We start from the raw sequence: 10,999 nt of genomic DNA on the forward strand, positions 1-10,999 counted from the left end.
GTATCTGATAGGTAGTTTTCCTATCTTTCCGCCTTCTCTCCCTCTCCGCTGTTAGAATCCTTAGTGTTTATTGCTCCCATCTTTGTGTCTGTGTGTACCCAATATCTAGCTCCCATTTATAGTAAAAACATGCAGTTTTCTGTTTGCTGTTTCTGTGTTAATTCACTTAAGATAATGGCCTGCAGCTGTATTCATGTTACTGCAAAGGATATGATTGTGTTCTTTTTTATAGCTGCATAGAATTCCATGGTGTATATTTACTACATTTTTAAAAATCCAATCCACTGTTGATGGAAACCTGGGTAGATTTTATGTCTTTGCTATTGTGAATAGTATTACTATAAAAAAAGTGTGCAATGCTTTATGAATTTGCATATCATCCTTGCACAGGAGCCATGCTAATCTTTTCTATGTTGTTCCAATTTCAGTAGATGTGGTGCCCAAGCAAGCAAAATTTTAGAATTTTTTCCCTTTATCTATGAAGAATGACATTAGAATTTTAATAAGGATTGCACTGAATCTCTGGATCCCTTTGGGTAGTATGGACATTTAAATATTAATTCAATCCATGAAAACAAGATGTCTTTCCATTTATTAATATTTGTGTAATCCTTAATTTATTTCCTCAGTGTTTATTGTTTCTGGTATAAGGCTCTTTCTCTTCCTTGGTCACGTTTACTCCCAGTAGCTTATTGGTTTATTTATATTTGATGCAATTGTAAATTGAATAGTTCCCTTAATTTTTTTCACATAGTTCAATTTTGTGGCTAAATCATCCTTTCAGCTTAATATAATCCACTGTTGCTAACAAAGTAATTGTTTATACTCCAAAATATCTAGGGTATCTTCAGAGACCCTCTGCAAGCTGCTATGCACTCATCTATACTCAAATGTCTGGGAAATCCTGGTCAACCTTATTCCCCAACCCTAATGATCATATTGTAAAAATACATAGGCCAAGAACCTATATAAAACATAAAGGCCAGGGACCTAACTGGACAAAAGATGGTTTTTAGAGTTGCCTTGAGAACCTCTTACCTCACCTATCTTCCAGTGGTGCGTCTTCCCAGCTGCAGTCTTATCTGAACACTCCTGCTTACAAAAGATTAAGCCTTGAATATGCCTTTTAGATACACAATAGCCATACTTCCCAGCTTCCCAGAACTCTTCTCCAGACAAGGCGTAGAACATGCCATGAACAGGTAAACATGACAGTCATGAAAGAGATTGAAAGTAATTCTGGGTCTGAGATAAGGAGCACTTGGGAAAATTTTAACAGTCTGATTCCTAATCATATATATATAGAGAGAGAGACAGAGAGAGAGAGAGAGAGAGCCATCTTAGTTATTCCCAGGACTGCCTTTGATGTGGGGAACTCATCCCACTCACAGTCTTGGTTCTGTTACTTTCCCATTTCTCCAGCTGGCATGACTTCACTGTGTCTCCGGGGTGCTGTACCTACTGTAGCTCTTCTGAAAAAATGTAGGCGGATTTGTTTTCTTCTTCTCCCCAAAATTCCCACATTAATTATCAGCCAAATTTGATAAAAAAATTATTTTTCTTTTTGTTTTTAAGCAAAAGCACTTAAAATAAAACTTGCTAAGATGCTATGGAAAAATAAATAATAAAGGAAAACATCGAAGCAAATTGCAGTTTTCTGATTCTGTGATGACAAGTGACCTAAATAGTGAGGTATTCAGACTCGTGGTTCATATTCGACTCCTGATGAGTTGAGTCCTGGTACAGTCTATCTAGAAAAATCATTCTGTAGAAATATTTTTTGGTATGTGAGACTCTCTATTTCTTTACTCCTTGCCCTAAACAAGCTCTGGGGATTGACCACCTGTTACGTAAGTTGTTGCTGCAATGGGCATTTAGGGGCTTCTCTAATTCTCAGCCTCTGGGGGCAGAAATACTTTAACTGTCCCAACATCTCCCACCACTTCCAGTTTCAGGTCTGCACCCACTGACATCATCGTATATTACTTTTATCTGGAAATCTCTAGTTCGTGCCCTTAGAAGTACTAATGTAGGCCTTTACCATTCATTTATCTAAGCTAGAGTCCTGTTATATATCATGTTCCCTTTCATACGGCTCAGGTCACTAACATTCTTAAAATATACTAAGGTTACTTTTCAGCTAGGAGTAGCTGCTGCCCTTGGAAAATTCCTTCAGAATTATAGGTTAAAAGCATTATTAATATTTTTCCCTTTTTGTGGCTTCTCTTGTCCATCATTAAATCTTCTCTGATGAATATATGTATAAATATTCTTTATTCAGATAAAGTTAATTTTATGAGTTTTTCCTCTGTGATTATTTTAGTGCCCTGTATTCTCCCATATTATCTTCAAGAAATTTCATTATTTTTCTTTTTCACTTTAGATTGACAATAAATCTGTATTTGATATTTGTGAATGTATGAGTAGGGGTCAATTTTATTATTTTTTCATAGGAATAGTTGACTGTCCAATCATATTCATTAAAAGACTGTTCATTTTATACTTCGCTGCAGTGTTACGACTGTCATCATAGGTCCATATTATCATTGACCTGTTTCTAGACTCCATTTATTTGGCCTTTTGTTATTCTTAGCTTAACTGTATGATGATCTAATTTCTGTAGATGTAAAAGTATTGATATCTAATATAAAATGCATTCACTCAATTTTTCCTTTTTAAAGGCTTTTTCAACTCTTCTTGGCTCTTTCCATTATCACATACATTTTAGAATCAGTTCATTAAGTTATAAGATACACACACACACACACACACAACCCCCAGAAGACAAAGCAAACTTTCACAATATTGATTGATATTGAATCAAATTCATAGATTGGTTCAGAGATAATTCACATTTTTCATCCTTTTACTATGATTGTCTCCTTTTTATTAAAGTTTTTGTTTGTGTCAATAATATTTTTATAGTTTTCCGTTTAGAAGTCTTGTATATATTCTGTTAAATTTATTTCTAAGCATTTGATTTTTTCCTGATTATAAATGGCATTTTGAAGATCATGCTTTCTTATTTTTCATTGCTTGAATATAAAAATACAATTTTTTAAAAAAATATTGACTTTGTAACTACAAATCTTGCTATACTAATGTGTCAGTTCTGATAACTTATCTGTAGATTCTGGTGAATTTTCTTGTGGATTATATCTTCTACAAATAATGACTTTTTTTTTGAGAAAAAGTCTCACCATGTCGTCCAGGCTGGAGTGCTGTGGCATGATCTCGGCTCACTGCAGCCTCGATCTTTTGGACTCAAGCAATCCTCCCAGCTTAGCACCTCAAGTAGCTAGGACTTTGGTGTGCATCGCTATGCCTGGCTTACTTTTTTTTTCTTTTTGTTGAAATGAGGTATCCCTATGTTGCCCAGGCATGTCTCAAACTCTTTGGCTTTTATTTAGGTTTTTTCATCCTGACAAAGTTATTTATTGTTTTTTTGTTTTTTTTTTTTTAACTAAGATTTCCAGAACAATAGTGAGTGAAAGCATTTGTACTGGGGATTCTTGTCATTCAACATTTTATTATTACACATGATGGTTGTTGTAAATGATTTTTCTACATATATTTTATCAGATTAATGTAATGTTCTTCAGAATTTAGGATGCTAGCAGCATTTTTTTTATCATTACTGTGAGATGAAATTATTTAAAAAATACTTTAGGGGTGTTCCAAGATGGCTGAATAGGAACAGCTCCAGTCTGCAGCTCTCAGTGTGATTGATGCAGGAGATGGGTGATTTCTGACTTTCCAACTGAGGTACCTTGTTCATCTCACTGGGACTGATTGGACAGTGGGTGCAGCCCACAGAGGGTGAGCTGAAGCAGGGTGGGGCTTCGCCTCACCCAGGAAGCACAGGGGGTCAGGGGATTCCCTTTCCTAGCCAAGGGAAGCTGTGACAGACTACTTGGAAAAATGGGACAATCCCGCCAAAATACTGTGCTTTTCCCAAGGTCTTAGCAACTGGCAGACAAGGTGATTCTCTCTTGTGCCTGGTTCAGCAGGTCCCACGCCCATGGAGCCTTGCTCACTGCTAGCACAGCAGACTGAGATTGATCTGCAAGGCTACAGGGTGGCATCCTGGCTTGGGGAGGGGCGTCCACCATTGCTGAGGCTTGAGTAGGTAAACAAAGCAGTCAGGAACTGAACTGGGCAGAGCCCACCACAACTCAACAAGGCCTACTCCCTCTAGACTCCACCTCTGTGGGCAGGACATAGCTGAACAAAACGCAGCAAACAACTTCTGCAGACTTAAACGTCCCTGTCTGACAGCTCTGAAGAGAGCAGTCATTCTCCCAGCATGGCGTTTGAGTGCTGAGAACGGACAGACTGCCTCCTTAAGTGGGTCCCTGACACCCTTGTAGCCTAACTGGGAGACACCTCCCAGTAGGGGCTGACAGACACTTCATATAGGTGGCTGCCCCACTGGAATGAACTTCCAGAGGAAGGATTAGGTAGCAATATTTGCTGTTATGCAGCCTCTGCTGGTGATACCCAGGCAAACAGGGTCTGGAGTGGAACTTCAGCAAACTCCAACAGCCCTGCAGCTGAGGGACCTGATTGTTAGAAGGAAAACTAACAGAAAGGGATGGCATCTACATCAACAAAAAGGTCATCTACACCAAAACCCCATCTGTAGGTCACCAATATCAAAGACCAAAGGTAGATAAAACCACAAAGATGGGGAGAAACAAGAGCAGAAAAGCTGAAAATTCTAAAAATCAGAGTGCTTCTTCTCCTCCAAAGGATCACAGCTCCTCGCCAGCAACGGAACAAAGCTGGATGGAGAAGGAATTTGACAAGTTGACAGAAGTAGGCTTCAGAAAGTCAGTAATAACAAACTTCTGCGAGCTAAAGGAGGATGTTTGAACCCATGGCAAGGAAGCTAAAAACCTTGAAAAAAGATTAGACGAACGGCTAACTAGAATAAACAGTGTAGAGAAGACCTTAAATGACCTGATGGAGCTGAAAACCATGGCACAAGAACTTCGTGATGCATACATAAGTTTCAGTAGCCGATTCAATCAAGTGGAAGAAAGGATATCCGTGATTGGAGATCAAATTAATGAAATACAGTGACATGAGAAGTTTAGAGAAAAAAAGAGTAAAAAGAAATGAACAAAGCCTCCAAGAAATATGGGAATACATGAAAAGACCAAATCTATGTTTGATTGGTGTACCTGAAAGTGATGGGGAGAATGGAACCAAGTTAGAAAACACTCTTCGGGATATTATCCAGGAGAACTTCCCCAACCTAGCAAGGCAGGCAAACATTCAAATTCAGGAAATACAGAGAACACCACAAAGATACCCCTCGAGAAGAGCAACCCCAAGACACATGATTATCAGATTCACCAAGGTTGAAATGAAGGAAAAAGTGTTAACGGCAGCCAGAGAGAAAGATTGAGTTACCCACAAAGGGATTCCCATTAGACTAACAGCAGATCTCTCAGCAGAAACCCTACAAGCCAGAAAAGGGTGGGGGCCAATATTCAACATTCTTAAATGAAAGAATTTTCAAACCTGAATTTATGAAGAAACTAAGTTTATGAAGAAACTAAGCTTCATAAGTGAAGGAGAAATAAAATCCTTTACAGACAAGCAATTGATGAGAGATTTTGTCACCACCAGACCTGCCTTACAAGAACTCCTCAAGGAAGCACTAAACATGGAAAGAAACAACCAGTACCAGTCACTGCAAAAACATGCCAAATTGTAAAGACCAACGATGCTATGAAGAAACTGCATCAATTAATGGGCAAAATAGCAAAAATAATAATGATAGGATCAAATTCAGACATAACAATATTAACCTAAAATGTAAATGGGCTAAGTGCCCCAATTAAAGGACACAGAGTGGCAAATTGGATAAAGAGTCAGGACCCATCAGTGTGCTGTATTCAGGACACCCATCTCACGTGCAAAGACGCACATAGGTTCAAAATAAAGGGATGGAGGAAGATCTGCAAAGCAAATGGAAAGCAAAAAAAAAAAGCAGGGGTTGCAATCCTAGTCTCTGATAAAACAGACTTTAAACAAACAAAGATCAAAAGAGACAAAAAAGGCGATTACATAAGGTAAAGGGATCAATTCAACAAGAAGAACTAACTATCCTAAATATATATGCACCAAATAAAGCAGCATCCAGATTCATAAAGCAAGTTCTTAGGTCCTACAAAGAGACTTAGACTCCCACACAATAATAATGGGAGACTTCAACACCCCACTGTCAATATTAGACAGATCAATGAGACAGAAAGTTAACAAGGATAGCCAGGACCTGAACTCAGCTCTGCAACAAGCAGATCTGATAGACATCTACGGAACTCTTCACCCCAAATCAACAGAATATACATTCTTCTCAGCACCACGTCACACTTATTCCAAAATTGACCACATAGTTGGAAGTAAAGCACTCCTCAGCAAATGTAAAAGAACAGAAATCACAACAAACTGTCTCTCAGACCACAGTGCAATCATATTAGAATTCAGTATTAAGAAACCCACTCAAAACTGCACAACTACATGGAAACTCAACAACTGTTACTGAATGACTACTGGGTAAATAATGAAATGAAGGCAGAAATAAAGATGTTCTTTGAAACCAATGAGAGCAAAGACACAATGTACCAGAATCTCTGGGACACATTTAAAGCAGTGTGTAGAGGGAAATTTATAGCACTAAATACCCACAAGAGAAAGCAGGAAAGATCTAAAATCGACACGCTAACATCACTATTAAAAGAACTAGAGAAGCAAGAGCAAACAATTTCAAAAGTTAGCAGAAGGCAAGAAATAACTAAGATCAGAGCAGAACTAAAAGAGATAGAGACACAAAAAACCCTTCAAAAAATCAATGAATCCAGGAGCTGGTTTTTTGAAAAGACCAACAAGACTGATAGACCGCTAGCAAGACTAATAGAGAAGAGAAGAGAGAAGAATCAAATAGATGCAATAAAAAACGAAAAAGGGGATATCACCACTGATCCCACAGAAATACAAACTACCATCAGAGAATACTAGAAACACCTCTACTCAAATAAACTAGAAAATCTAGAAGAAATGGATAAATTCCTGGAAACATACACTCTCCCAAGACTAAACCAGGAAGAAATTGAATTTCTGAATAGACTAATAACAGGCTCTGAAATTGAGGCAGTAATTAATAGCCTACCAACCAAAAAAAAAAAATGCAAGACCAGAAGGATTCACAGCCGAATTCTACCAGAGGTACAAAGAGGAGCTGGTACCATTCCTTCTGAACCTATTCCAATCAATAGAAAAAGAGGGAATCCTCCCTAACTCATTTCATGAGGCCAACATCATCCTGATACCAAAGCCTGGCAGATACACAACCAAAAAAACAGAATTTTATACCAATATCCCTGATGAACGTTGATGCAAAAATCCTCAATAAAATACTGGCAAACTGAATCCAGCAGCACATCAAAAAGCTTATCCACCATAATCAAGTCGGTTTCATCCCTGGGATGCAAGGTTGGTTCAACATATGCAAATCAAACACAATCCATTTCATAAACAGAACCAACAACAAAAACCACATGATTATCTCAATAAATGCAGAAAAGGCCTTTGACAAAATTCAACAGCCTTCATGCTAAAAACTCTCAATAAACTAGGTATTGATGGAACATATCTCAAAATAATAAGAGCTATTTATGACAAACCCACAGCCAATATCATACTAAATGGGCAAAAACTGGAAGCATTCCCTTTGAAAACCAGCACAAGACAAGGATGCCCTCTCTCACCGCTCGTATTCAACATAGTGTTGGAAGTTCTGGCCAGGGCAATCAGGCAAGAGAAGAAATAAAGGGTATTCAATTAGGAAATGAGGAAGTCAAATTGTCCCTGTTTGCAGATGACATGATTGTATATTTAGAAAACCTCATCGTCTCAGCCCAAAATCTGCTTAAGCTGATAAGCAACTACAGCAAAGTCTCAGGATACAAAATCAATGTGAAAAATCACAAGCATTCCTATACACCATTAACAGACAAACAGAGCTAAATCATGAGTGAACTCCCATTCACAATTGCTTCAAAGAGAATAAAATACCTAGGAATCCAACTTACAAGGGATGTGAAGAACCTCTCCAAGGAGAACTACAAACCACTGGTCAACGAAATAAAAGAGGACACAAACAAATGGAAGAACATTCCATGCTCATGGATAGGAAGAATCAATATCATGAAAATGGCCATACTGCCCAAAGTAACTTATAGATTCAATGCCATCCCCATCAAGCTACCAATGACTTTCTTCACAGAATTGGAAAAAAAAACTACATTAAAGTTCATATGGAACCCAAAAAAGAGCCTGCATTGCCAAGATAATTCTAAGCAAAAAGAACAAAGCTGGTGGCAACACACTACCTGACTTCAAACTATACTACAAGGCTACAGCCACCAACACAGCATGGTACTGTTACCAAAACAGATATATAGACCAATGGAACAGAACAGAGGCCTCACAAATAACTCCACACATCTAGAACCATCTGATCTTTGACAAATCTGACAAAAACAAGAAATGGGGAAAGGATTCCCTATTTGATAAATGGTGTTGGGAAAACTGGCTAGCCATATGTAGAAAGCTCAACCTGGATCCCTTCCTTACACCTTATACAAAAATTAATTCAAGATGGATTAAAGACTTACATGTTAGACCTAAAACCATAAAAACCCTGGAAGAAAACCTAGGCAATACCATTCAGGACATAGGCAGGGGCAAGGACTTCATGACGAAAACACCTAAAACAATGGCAACAAAAGCCAAAATAGACAAACGGGTTCTAATTAAACTAAAGAGCTTCTGCACGGCAAAAGAAACTACCATCAGAGTGAACAGGCAACCTACAGAATGGGATAAAATTTTAGCAACCTACCCATCTGACAAAGGGCTCATATCCAGAATCTACAAAGAACTCAAACAAATTTACAAGAAAAAAACAACCCCATCAAAAAGTAAGCAAAGGATATGAACAGACACTTCTCAAAAGAAGGCATCTATGCAGCCAACAGACACATGAAAAAATGCTCATCATCACTGCTCATCAGAGAAAGGCAAATCAAAACCACAATGAGATACCATCTCACACCATTTAGAATGGCAATCATTAAAAAGTCAGGAAACAACAGATGCTGGAGAGGATGTGCAGAAATAGGAATGCTTTTACACTGTTGGTGGAAGTGCAAATTGGTTCAACCATTGTGGAAGACAGTGTGGTGATTCCTCAAGGATCTAGAACTAGAATTACCATTTGAACCAGCAATCCCATTACTGGGTATATACCCAAAGGATTATAAATCATGCTACTATAAAGACACATGCACACATATGTTTATTGCAGCACTATTCACAATAGCAAAGACTTGGAACCAACCCAAATGTCCATCAATGATAGGCTGGATTAAGAAAATGTGGCACATATACACCATGGAATACTATGCAGCCATAAGAAAGGATGAGTTCGTGTCCTTTGCAGGGACATGGATGAAGCTGGGAACCATCATTCTCAGCAAACTAACACAAGGACAGAAAACCAAACACCGCATGTTCTCACTTATAGGTGGGAATTGAACAATAAGATCACTTGGACACAGGAAGGGGAACATCACACACCAGGGCCTGTCATGGAGTGGGGAGCTGGGGGAGGGATAGCATTAGGAGAAATACCTAATGTAAATGAGGAGTTGATGGGTGCAGCAAACCAACATGGCACATGTATACCTATGTATCAAATCTGCACGTTGTGCACATGTACCCTAGAACTTAAAGTACATAAAAAGGTAAGGCTGGGCGCAGTGGCTCACACCTGAAATTCCAGCACTTCGGGAGGCTGAGGTGGGTGGATCACTTGGGGTCTGGAGTTCGAGACCAGCCTGACCAACATGGTGAAACCCTGTCTCTACTAAAAATACAAAAATTAGCCAGGTGTGGTGTGGTGGCAGGCACCTGTATTCTCAGCTAAACGGGAGGCTGAGGCAGGAGAATTGCTTGAACTGGGAAAGCAAAGGTTGCAGTGAGCTGAGGTCGCACCACTGCACTCTAGCCTGGGTGACAGAGGGAGACTGTCTCACAAACAAAAAAGGTTAAAAAAAAAGAAAATAGTATGTTTGAGATGATCAACATGTAAAAATTGAAGCGCCTAATAATAATTAAAATGAGAGCTACTAATTTAAAAAACTAAAAATAAAAAAGATACTTTAAGATGATCATATGATTGTCATCAATTTTTGTATTAATACAGTCAATTACATTGATTAATATTTTGAAATAGTCAAATATACAGACTAATTTTGAATTAGTCATGCTACCTTATACACACAAACACACACACTTATTTTTCTGTAGATTTTTATTTTGTCTATATTGGCTAAATTTTTTCTCTTTGCTACTATGCTTATCATGTTTATATATAAAGGATACTTCATAAAGTAGTTTGAAATTGTTTCTTTTTTAAAATTTTCTGAAAGAATTTGTGGCATATTAGCATTGTTTCTTTCCTAAATGTTTAATAGAATTCACCAGTGGTACCTATAGAACTACTTTGATTTTCTATTCCTTTTGGGATTAGATTTGAAATGTATACTTTTCTATAAATTTGATTATTTCAAATTTACTCCTCAAATATTTCAAATTATTTTGCATAAGGTTTTCCATATTATCATCATATCATCTATTAACTGTTTATAAAATTTATACTGAGGACCACTTTATTATTTCTAACTTTAATTTTTTTGGTCATGACTATTCTTGTATGAGGGTATGACTTTGAAGTGTCTTTCCAGTTTTAAACTTTGAAGATAATTTACCTAGTATGTATGTATTTTATTTTATTAATCTTTACCATTATTTTCATTTCCTTCTTCACACTTTATTAGGATTTATTTTTTTGTTCTATTTCTAATTTCTTTATGTCCAGTTGTTCTCTTAAAAAAATACATTGCTTAATTCTACACATTTTTCT

General features: G+C 37.6%; 1 non-coding gene across 1 annotated transcript; it reads right to left on the minus strand.

Moving 5' to 3' along the window:
* Positions 1-345: 345 nt before the first annotated feature.
* LOC115931537 (U6 spliceosomal RNA) lies at positions 346-448 on the minus strand. Its single transcript, XR_004068007.1, has one exon. It is a non-coding gene; the product is annotated as a U6 spliceosomal RNA (small nuclear RNA).
* Between the last annotated feature and the right edge of the window lie 10,551 nt (positions 449-10,999).

Source organism: Gorilla gorilla, chromosome 17 (assembly GCF_029281585.2).
Source record: "Gorilla gorilla gorilla isolate KB3781 chromosome 17, NHGRI_mGorGor1-v2.1_pri, whole genome shotgun sequence".
NCBI classification, from domain to species: Eukaryota; Metazoa; Chordata; class Mammalia; order Primates; family Hominidae; genus Gorilla; species Gorilla gorilla.